We start from the raw sequence: 11,203 nt of genomic DNA on the forward strand, positions 1-11,203 counted from the left end.
CTCAGAAGCGAAAGACCAGCAGGACTGGAGGGTGGTAAGAGAGAGGAAAGGCAAGCAAGTCACCAAAGCAGGATGCTAAACAATCAAAAGATTGTAATGGGAAAGCGCTGAAAGGCTTCAGACTGGGAAAATATGGTCAGATTTGTATTTTTAAAAGATTATTCTGGCCAGGCGCAGTGGCTCACACCTGTAATCCCAGCACTTTGGAAGGCCGAGGCAGGCAGATCACCTGGGGCCAGGAGTTCGAGACAAGCCTGGCCAACATAATGAGACCTTGTTTCTACTAAAAATGCAAAAATTAGCAGGGCCTGGTGGCACGCGTCTGTAAACCCAGCTACTTCGGAGGCTGAGGCAGGAGAATCACTTGAACCTGGGAGGCGGAGGTTGTGGTGAGCTAAGATTGTGCCACTGCACTCCAGAGCGAGACTCCATCTCAAAAAGAAAAAAAAGATTATTCTGAGAGAAGTGTAGACTGTTTGTTTCTATGTGCAGAGCATATCTCAAAGGATACAAAAGGAACTGGTCATTTTGGTTGCCTACAGGAAGGAACTGGGTACCTGGGGACAGGGATTCGAGGCAGAATTTTTACTGTAGACCCTTTATTAACTTCTGATTTTGTACCACAAGAAGGTATTGTAATATATATATATATATAAAATACATGTATATATAAAATATTCCAAGACCAGAAGTAGGAACAGGAAGAAGGCCATTGCAGATGTTCAGGATCTATTTGAGACAGACTTAGGAAACTTAGTGATCAGACTGTGAGGGGAAGAAGAGGGAAGAATTAAGATAATCCCTGTTTTTGAATTCTGGATTGAGTAACTAAGTGGATGGTGATGATAATTACTGAAATATGGGAGACTTGAAGAGGGTCAGTTCACAAGCATTGGCAGCTCCATAATTTCTGTTTAGGGAGGCTTATGGGTGGCCAGCTAGTTGGAAGTGGGGGCTAAAATAGATGTATTTAAAATATGTGTCTGCATAGCATTTATATTAGTCAGGATAGGTTTAATTATGCTACAGTAACCTAACACATTCATACCTCAGAACTAAAAAGAGCAAAAACTTTAGTGACTTATACAAGAAAAGTTTGGGGTGGTTTTTTCTTGCTGAATGTTTGCTGTGGGGGTCAAGGCAATTTTTTTTCCATGTGATGACTTAGCATTCTAGGCTGCTTTGATCTTAGACATCTATTATCGCAACACAGGATCACCTTTCTTGAAGGCAAGGAAGAACAAAACAAAACAATAAAGAAAGCAAGAATTGTGAACCTGCTTCAAATATTTCCACCCAGAAGCAACATGTAACTTTCACTCACATTTCGGTGGCCAAAGTAAAAAAAGTGGGCAAATATAATACTTCCAAATGTCTAAGAAGGGAAGGAAAGCTAAAAATATCGGTGACCACTGATACTATGTTCTTTTTTGAGAAAGGATCTCCCTCTGTTGCCCAGGCTGGAGTGCAGTAGCACAATCACAGCTCACTGCATCCCTGACATCTCGGGCTCAAGTGAACCTACCACTCAGTTTCCTGAGTAGCTGGGACCACAGACTTGCCACACTATGCCGGGCTAATTTTTGTATTTTTTGTTTTATAGAGACAGGGTCTTGCTATATTGCCCAGGCTGGTCTCAAACTCCTGGTGCTCAAGGGATCCTCCCACATACATACATACTTAGAGAGTAGAACTAGTAATGAAAGAAGAATTGAAAATGTACAAAAGGAAATAGATAACTGATGGTGTGTGGACAAAGACAAGAGGGGATCTAACTTGTATAGGATGAATACTCCCCTTTCTCTGGGATGAAAGGAATTCAGGACGGGATGGGAGTGGGGTATCAGGAAGGTGAAGGAATGGTTCTGCCACAGGCCTCTCTTCTATTTCTTTCTAAGACAGAAAGGCCAGGACAGATCGACTTCCCAAAATGCTCTTTTCAACTTCTTCTACCCAATTTAATTATGTTCCAATTTGCTTACATCTCCTCTTCACTTTTACCCTTTTATGTTTTTTTTCTGTCAACTTCTTCCCATCTGGGATCCATCTCCAGCCCCTAGGTCTTCTGCTGATTTAGAGTATTACCATGGTCAGTCTTCTGGGATCACCTTGCCCTCTGATACCCAAATGACAAAACAGTCCATCCTATGTAAGAATTCCAGGCTTTTATTCAATTTCTCTATTAATAAGTGCATTCACATTTTTAAAAGTTTGTCACCTTAATTCTATAACCCAGTTTCAACTGGTATAATAATACATCTCAAGATGGACACAGCCTTACTTCCCTTAAACATAAGTAGGATATGTTTAATAAGATTTTGCTTGAAGGCTTAGGGATAACAGAAAGGAGTCAAGACAGAAAAGTTAAAAAGTATTATAACTCAAATCTCCAGGCATTTTGTTCTTGCTTTACTAAGAGTTTCTCAGATATCAGAAAAACATCCAATTACAAAAGGATTGAGGATATTTACTTGCCATGTAGAAAAACTTCCTAAAAACCTTATTTGAACTCTTGCTCTTCCAAGTTCTTGTCCCTGTGTCAGCTGTCTACTCTCCTCCCTACTGCCCACAAAGAGTTTCCTTCCACGGAATGTTAGGTACAAAATCTCTGACCTTCAACAGGGTTCTTCTCCAAATCACAACCTGCTACAACATAAGTAGGAGGAACATATTTCTGCAAAACAAAAGCTCCAGTTGTTAGCCAAACCTGACCCTATGGTGAGGTTTAGTATCATACCATCATACCCAGCTACAGAATAGGAGAGTTTCTTAAAGTTTGTCTGCTGATCCCTGCATCAGAATCTCCTGGGGCCTGGGAATCACAAATCAGAACATGTTTGCTTGTAAGACATCCATTAGGTAACTATTTTGGAGGAAATATCTAGTTTTGGGGCCACAATATATTTATATATCTCTCTATATATAGTATTATTGCCATTGCAATAATGCAATATATTTTACATCTCTTCATGACTTCCAAACTTTTGGTGAAACGTATGTGGGAGACTTTATTTACCTGTGGCTGGTGCCACCTAGTGGACACCATCTCCTAAAACGGTTTCTGTCTAGGATTTTTGTCTACCTGTCAAATTTGAGAGTGATGAAGACAAAGATGAAGATGACTCACAGTCCTTAAGTGTTTATTATTTGTTAGGCATTGTGAAAGTTGTGATGCTAGTTATTTAAATTCATTGGCTAATTTATTTTTTATTTACTTACTTATTATTATTTTTAGGGTCAGGATCTTGCTCTGTTTCCCAGGCAAGAGTGCAGTGGCACAATCACAGTTCACTGCAGCCTCAAACTCCTGGGCTCCAGCAATTTTCCCACCACAGCATCCCAAAGCATTTGGATGACAGGTGTGAGCTACCACACCTGGCCTCACTGGCTAATGTAATTGCCACAAAAACACTACAGGTGGGAGCAAGTATCCTCATTTTAAAGATAATGGAAATTGAGAAAAAGAAAGGTTAAGTGAATTGCCTAAGGAAGGCCACTCGGGAAGTAAACTGCTGAGCTAAAATTCCAGAGCCCAAATCCTTTAACTACTATTCTAAAACACTGAGTCAATTCTACAATTAAAGAAATCAGTACAATTTCTTTTGATAAGTGAATGTTGATGGTGTGGTTTAACACCCCAGAGACAGCTGAAAAAGATTTAAATGCTAACGGGGTCCAAGGAAGTACATAGATTGTTCCCCGGGGCATTAAGAAAGGGCCAAAGAAATGTCCTGAATTGGACACTGGGCAGACAAGATTCATTCTGAATTCCTCTAGTGCCCTAGGTAAAGGTTAAGGAGAACTAGGCTATCATTTGTATTGCCTCTTATTGCAGGAGATAAGCAAACAGTAACAATAAATAGAATAGCTAAAGTTAGGTGAAGACTGACACTCTCCTCCCCCTATAGCAAATTAGATAGAGAGCTCACACTCTGTTCCGACAATCTGGAGTGTTTATTCCTAACAAAGAAAGAGTATATTATTCTCTAGCCTCTCAGTGAGAGATTCACTGCAATTAAGTACCAATCTTTTCTCTTTCTAGTATATTTTATCTTCAGGGTACTACAAAGGATTTTCTGTGCAACTCAGGGAAATTAGGTCATTCCCAGGTATATTGGTCAGCTTGGGCTGCCATAACAAAATGCCATAGACTGGGTGGTGTAAACAACAGAAATTTATTTTCTCATAGTTCTGGAGGCTGGAAGTCAGATCAGTGTGCTGGCATGATTGGGTTTTGATGAGAGCTCCCTCCTTGGCTTGCAGACAGCAGCCTTCTTGCAGTGTGGCTCACAAGACCTTTCCTCAGGGCAGGCACATGCAAGCTCTCTGGTGTTTCTTCCTATAAGGAAACTAATCCCATCATGAGGGCCCAATCTTCATGACCTCACCTAATGCTAATTACCTCCCAAAGGCCCCATACCCAAATATCATCACTGAGGGTTACAGTATCCACATGAATTTGGGGGAGAATACACTCCATAATATTCTGCCCCCTGGTCCCCCAAATTCATGTCTTTACTGCATGCAAAATACATTTATTTCATCCCAACAATCACCAAAAGTCTTATTCCAGGATCAATTCTGAAATCTAAAGTCAAAAGTCTCATTTAAATATCTAAACCAGGTACAGATAAGATTCGAGGTATGATTCGTCCTGAGGCAAAATTCCTCTCCAGCTATGAACTTGTGAAACCAGACATGTTACGTGCTTCCAAAATAAAATGGTGAGACAGGCATAGAATAGACATCCCCACTCAAAAATAAAGAAATAGGAAAGAAGGAAGAGTGATGGGTCCCAAGCAAGCCCAAAACTTAGCAAGGCAAATTCCATTATATCTTAAGGCTCAAGGGAAATTCCTCTTTGGCTCAATGCTTGGCCTTCCAGACTCACTGAGGTAGTAGCATCACCCCCACTGCTAATGTGCGGCCACAAACATTCAGCTTTGCCGAGCAGAGACCTTTGAAACCAAGGTGGAGGCAGTCTTGCCCTACGTGGTCCCCCTGGGCCCATGCACTCTTAGCCTCTGGTAGGAGTGGTAGTCCTGATGATCTCTCAACTGCCTTTGGGGTCCTTTTTTCCTTTTTCTTGAAGAGTAGCTCACTTGCACAGCTGAATAGCTCTATGGACCTGTCCTATAAAATCCAAGAAGTCAGTCATACCTCCCCCTCCCCTCCCCTTCCCTCCCCTCCCCTCCCCTCTCCTCTCCTTTCCTTGACAGGATCTCCTCTCCTCTCCTCCCCTCTCCTCTCCTCTCCACTCCCCTCCCCTCCCCTCTCTTTTCCTTTCCTTGACAGGATCTCCTCTCCTCTCCTTCCCTCTCCTCCCCTCCCCTCCCCTCCCCTCTCCTCTCCTCTCCTTTCCTTTCCTTCACAGGATCTCCTCTCCTCTCCTCTCCTCTCCTCTTCTCTCCTCCCCTCTCCTCCTCTCCCCTCCCCTCCACTCCCCTCCCCTCGCCTCCCCACTCCTCTCCTCTCCTTTCCTTTCCTTGAAAGGATCTCCTCTCCACTCCCTTCCTCTCCTCTCCTCTCCTCTCCTCTCCCCTCCTCTCCTCTCCTCTCCTCTCCTCTCCTCTCCTCTCCTCTCCTCTCCTCTCCTCTCCTCTCTTCTCCTCTCCAACCCCCTCTCCTCCCCGCCCTTCCCCTCCCCTCCCCTTTCCTTGACAAGGTCTGGCTTTATTGCCCAGGCTGTAGAGAAGTGGCATAATCATGGCTCACTGCAGCCTCAACTTCCTGGGCTCAAGCAATCCTCCTGCCTCAGCTCCCCCAAGTAGCTGGGACTACAGGTGCATGCCACCATGCCTGGCAATTTTTTTTTTTTTTTTGGTATTTTTTGTAGAGACAGGGTTTCACCATGTTGCCCACACTGGTCTCAAACTCCTGAGCTCAAGTGATCCGTCTGCCTCAGCCTCTCAAAGTGCTAGGATTACAGGTGTGAGCCACTGCACTGGGCCCTCTCTTTCTTTGTCCCCTTTAGTTCAAACAGGTGGTGTCTCTGCTGGTATAATCCCATCTCTGTGCCTGCTTTCTTTTGAAATGGCTGATTGTGTTCATGAACTGCACTCACGATCTTTTTATCAAATGGATGTTCATCCACACCCTTAGTATTCTTTTCAGGACAAGCTTTCTTATTTTTTGCAATATGGATAGGCTGATAATTTTCCCAAATCTTCAAGCTCTGGTTCCCTTTTGCTTAATTCCTTCTTCAGTTCACCTCTTTCATTTCACATTTTGCTATGAGCAGTCAGGAGGAACCAAGCTACTCCTCAGACACTTTGCTTAGTAAAATATCCAATTCAGCCTCACAAGTTCTACCTTCCACAAAATACTAGAACACAGTCCAGCTAAATTCTTTGCTACTTTATATCAAGGATCACCTTCCCTCCAATTAATATATTCTTCCAATGACATGTTCCTCATTTCTGTCTGAGACCTCACCAGAATTGCCCTTAATGTTCATATTTCTAGTATGCATCTCAAAGCTCTCCCAGTCTTTCATTATCCAGTTTCAAAGCTGCTTCCACATATTTAGGTATTTGTTACACAGCACCCCGTTTCTTGGTACCAAAATCTGTATTAATCAGCTTGGGCTGCTGTGACAAAACACCGTAGACTGGGTGATGTAAACAAAAGAAACTTATTTTCTCACAGTTCTGAAGGCTGGAAATCTGAGATGAGGGTGCCAGCATGGCTGGGTTCTGGTGAGACTTCTCTTGCTAGCTTGTAGACAGCTACTTTCTCACTGTGTGTTCTCATGGCCTTTCCTAAGCATGTGTGTGTGGAGAGAGACAGAGAGAGGAAAGCTCTTCAGTGTCTCTTCTTATAAAGGCACTGAAACCACCATGAAGCCCCACCCTCATGACCATCTAATCCTAATTATCATCCAAAGCTCCATCTCCAAACACCATAAACATTGGGGGTTAGGGCTTTAACATGTGGATTTGGGAGGATACAAATATTCAATTTATAGCACCAGATATCCTTTATTTTAATTTCTTTTGTTTACATTTATTTTTGTTACAAATGAATCTGTCTAGAGTTTTTTTCCCCAACTTTTAATTATACAGTATTTTCAACACCAGAAATGTTGAAAGGATACAATAGTATACCCCCCGCACCAAGATTCACCAATTGTTAACATTTTGCCATCCTTGCCTTATCTATGTGCCTATCTACCTGTATATATTTTGAAAGTAACTTGCACATCACGAAATGCTACCTCCTACTGAGTCAGCATTCATCTCCTAACCAAAATACCATTATTACACTCAAGAAAATAATTCTCTTATATCATCTTCTGGCCCATCTATATTAAAATTTCTCCAAATTTTTATAGCTATTTTCCCCTGAATTGGGATCCAATCAGTTTCACTGCATTTGAAAAAGTGCTGTCATCTTCTATGATAACAATGCTTTTTTCTGGAATACCTCCTGAAGGACCCACCTGAGGCTGTCTTACAGTTAGCATTTTTAAAAAACAAGTAGTAGTATACTCTAAAATAATAATGATTAAATGTCTTTAGTTTTATTAATCCAAAAAAGTCTTCCTACCCTTTCCTCCCCTCATGACCTTGACTTTTTGAAGAGACAAAGGTGTGATAATGGCATTGTCACTATGTTATATTTTAGAGATTCATACTGAAATTCTTACCAATGAAATGGGGGGAAAGCTGTTACAAAAATACAGTGCATAATTAATTTGCCTCAGATTTAATTTAAACTTCTTACCTAAGTGGAATCGGAAAGCTTATCAATTTCACAAGTAAACATATTGGATTGACTTATGTGGTGATAATACTGGAAAACACTGTATATTTATGATTCTAGAATTCTACCTCAATTTAGCATAGTTTTAAACTTAAGTTCATTAGTGATTTAGCTCATCAAAATATGTGGGTGAAAAACTTTAAAACTCCAACTAAAAAACCCCTCAAATGATACTAGAATAAAATTCTAAGAATCACGCTAAATCATTCTACTCAGGAATAACTTTTGCTATGGTCTGAATGCTTATGTCTCCCTAAAATTCATATTTTGAAATATCACCCCCAATGTGATGGTCTTAGGAGGTGGGACTGTTGAGAGGTGACTAGGTCATGAGGGCAGCACCCTCATGAATGGGATTAGTGCCCTTAGAAAGAGGCTCCAGCCGAGCGCAGTGGCTCATGCCTGTAATCCCAGGACTTTGGGAGGCTGAGGCGGGCAGATCACGAGGTCAGGAGATCGAGACCATCCTGGCTAACACGGTGAAATCCCGTCTCTACTAAAAATACAAAAAATTAGCCGGCTGTGGTGGCGGGCGCCTGTAGTCCCAGCTACTCGGGAGGCTGAGGCAGGAGAATGGCGTGAACCCAGGAGGTGGAGCTTGAGGTGAGCCGAGATCGACCCACTGCACTCTAGCCTGGGCTACAAAGCAAGACTCTGTCTCGAAAAAGAAAAAAGGCTCCAGTGAGCCACCTTCCCCTTCCACCATGTGAGGACACAACTAGAAAACCATCTATGAGCCAGGAAAAGGGCCCTCACCAAAACTGAATCTGCCAACACCTTGATCTTAGACTGCTCAACCTTGAGAATTGTGGGAAAGGCATTTTTGTTGTTATAAGCTGCCCAGTCTATGATATTTTGTTATAGCAGCCTGAATGGACTAAGACAACTATCACTGACAGGTGAAGAGCACACCCAACTATCTCTCTGTATATCTATACGCGTAGCTAGGTAACAAAACTTCTAAAGTACTACAGTACTGTATATTCAATCCAAGGCCTACATGCCCGTTCCTTGCCCTGCCTCTGCTCTACCAGTACTGCAAGGAGTTTCATCTCTGCAGTCTGCCTTTCCCAGGCTTCTGTGTGTCAGCTGACATCTGTCTGGAAGCAGTCAATGAGAGACTCGTGGAAACTGCAGGGTGTGAGAAAAGGAGAAGCTAGGGGTATAGTCTTCATATGATCTGTTCTTTCTTTTTTTTTCTTTTTTTTTTTTTTTGAGATGGAGTCTCGCTCTGTCACCTAGGCTGGAGTGCAATGGCACGATCTCGGCTCATTGCGAGCTCCGCCTTCCGGGTTCACGCCATTCTCCTGCCTCAGCCTCCCGAGTAGCCGGGAGTACAGGCGCCCGCCACCACGCCCGGCTAATTTTTTTTGTATTTTTTTTTGTAGAGACGGGGTTTCACCGTGTTAGCCAGGATGATCTCGATCTCCTGACCTCGTGATCCGCCCGTCTCGGCCTTCCAAAGTGTTGGGATTACAGGCGTGAGCCACTGCGCCTGGCAGAGCTGTGCTTTCTTTGGGCCCCTGTGGTTCAGGTGAACACGGCTTTCTTGCTTTGTCCTTTCAGTCTCAAAACGGAGTGGCTTCTGGCTCTTACTAATCACCACATTAACTTACTATCATGCTTTGGGTTTTTGTTGTTATTGTTGTTTGTTTGTATTTTTGTTTGCTGTGTTGCCCAGGCTGGTCTCAAACTCCTGGGCACAAGTGATCCTCCCATCTCAGCCTCCCAGGTAGCAGGGATTACAAGCAAGTGCTACCACACCTGCTACTATTATGTTTGATTTAGCTCTTCCATTACCTGAATAACTAATTCCATGTATTAAATTCCCCCATTTAAAATACTTGAAGTAGTTTCTAGTTAGACCCTGACTGCTCTACAATAGATGCTCTTTAATTTAAATGTTCTAATTTTAATTAATTTTATTTAAATTTCATACAACAAAAGGACATGAAGTAAAAAAAAAAAAAAAAAGTTCAGGCTGGGCGTGGTGGCTCACATCTATAATCTCTAGCATTTTGCGAGGCTGAGGCTGGCAGATCACTTGCGGTCAAGAGCTTGAGACCAGCCTGGCCAACATAGCAAAACCCCATCTCTACTAAAAATACAAAAAAAAAAAAAAAAATAGCCAGGCATGGTGGCGCATGCCTGTAGTCCCAACTACTCGGGAGACCGAGGCAGTAGAATCGCTTGAACCTGGGAGATGGAGGTTGTAGTGAGCCAAGATTGTGCCACTGCACTTCAGCCTGGGCAACAGAGCAACCCCATCTCAAAAAATTTTTTTTTTCTTTAACATGGGAAGTATTTTTTCCAAAGGCTCTTTCTAGGTTAAGAAATTATGAAAATCTCCAAGAGGCTGAATATTTTTTATTCTTGATATTATTCTTAATTGTCGTGCATCACTTAATGATGGAGACATATTCTGAGAATTGTGTTAGGTGACTTCATCATTGTGCAAACTTCATACAGTGAACTTACAGAAACCTAGATGGTACAGCCAACCACACATCTAGGTTATATGGTATAGTCTATTGCTCCAAAGCTACAACCCTGTACAGAATGTTACTGTACTGAATACTGTAGGCAACTATAACACAATGGTATCTATGTATCTAAACACAGAAAAGGTACAGTAGAAATATGGCATAAAAGATAAAAATCATACACTTGTATAGGGCACTTACCATATATCGAATGAGTCAGTAAGAGAACGTGAAAGCCTAGGACATTACTGTATATGCTACTGTAGACTTTATAAACACTGTACACTTACGCTAACTTAAAATTATAAAATATTTATTTCATCAACAATTAAGTTTACTGTAATTTTTTAACTTTATAAACTTTTTAATTTTTAACTCTTTGACTCTTTTGGTAATAACACAGCTTAAAAACACAAACACATTGTATAGCTGTTTGTGTTTTTGTTGTACGGGATATTTTTTCTTTATATCCTTGTTCTGTAAGTTTTTTTCTATTAAAAAATGTTCTTCACTTTTAAAACCTTTTGTTAAAAACTAAGACAAACATACACGTTAGCACAGGCCTACTCAGGTTCAGGATCATCGGTATCACTGTCTCCCACCTTCACATCTTGTCCCACTGGAAGGTCATCAGGGATAATAACATGCTTGGAGCTGTCATCTCCTATGATAACAATGTCTTTTTCTGGATACCTCCTGAAGGACCTGCCTGAGGCTGTCTTACAGCTGACATTTTTAAAAAACAAGTAGTAGTATACTCTAAAATAACAATAAAAAGGCCAGGCGTGGTGGCTCATGCCTGTAAACTCAGCACTTTGGGAGGCCGAGGCTGGCAGATCACGAGGTTAGGAGTTTGAGGCCAGCCTGGCCAATATGGTGAAACCCCGTCTCTACTAAAAATACAAAAATTATCTGGGCATGGTGGTGCGCGCCTGTAGTCCCAGATACTCGGGAGG

This window comes from Symphalangus syndactylus, chromosome 6 (genome assembly GCF_028878055.3).
Source record: "Symphalangus syndactylus isolate Jambi chromosome 6, NHGRI_mSymSyn1-v2.1_pri, whole genome shotgun sequence".
Classification (NCBI taxonomy): Eukaryota; Metazoa; Chordata; class Mammalia; order Primates; family Hylobatidae; genus Symphalangus; species Symphalangus syndactylus.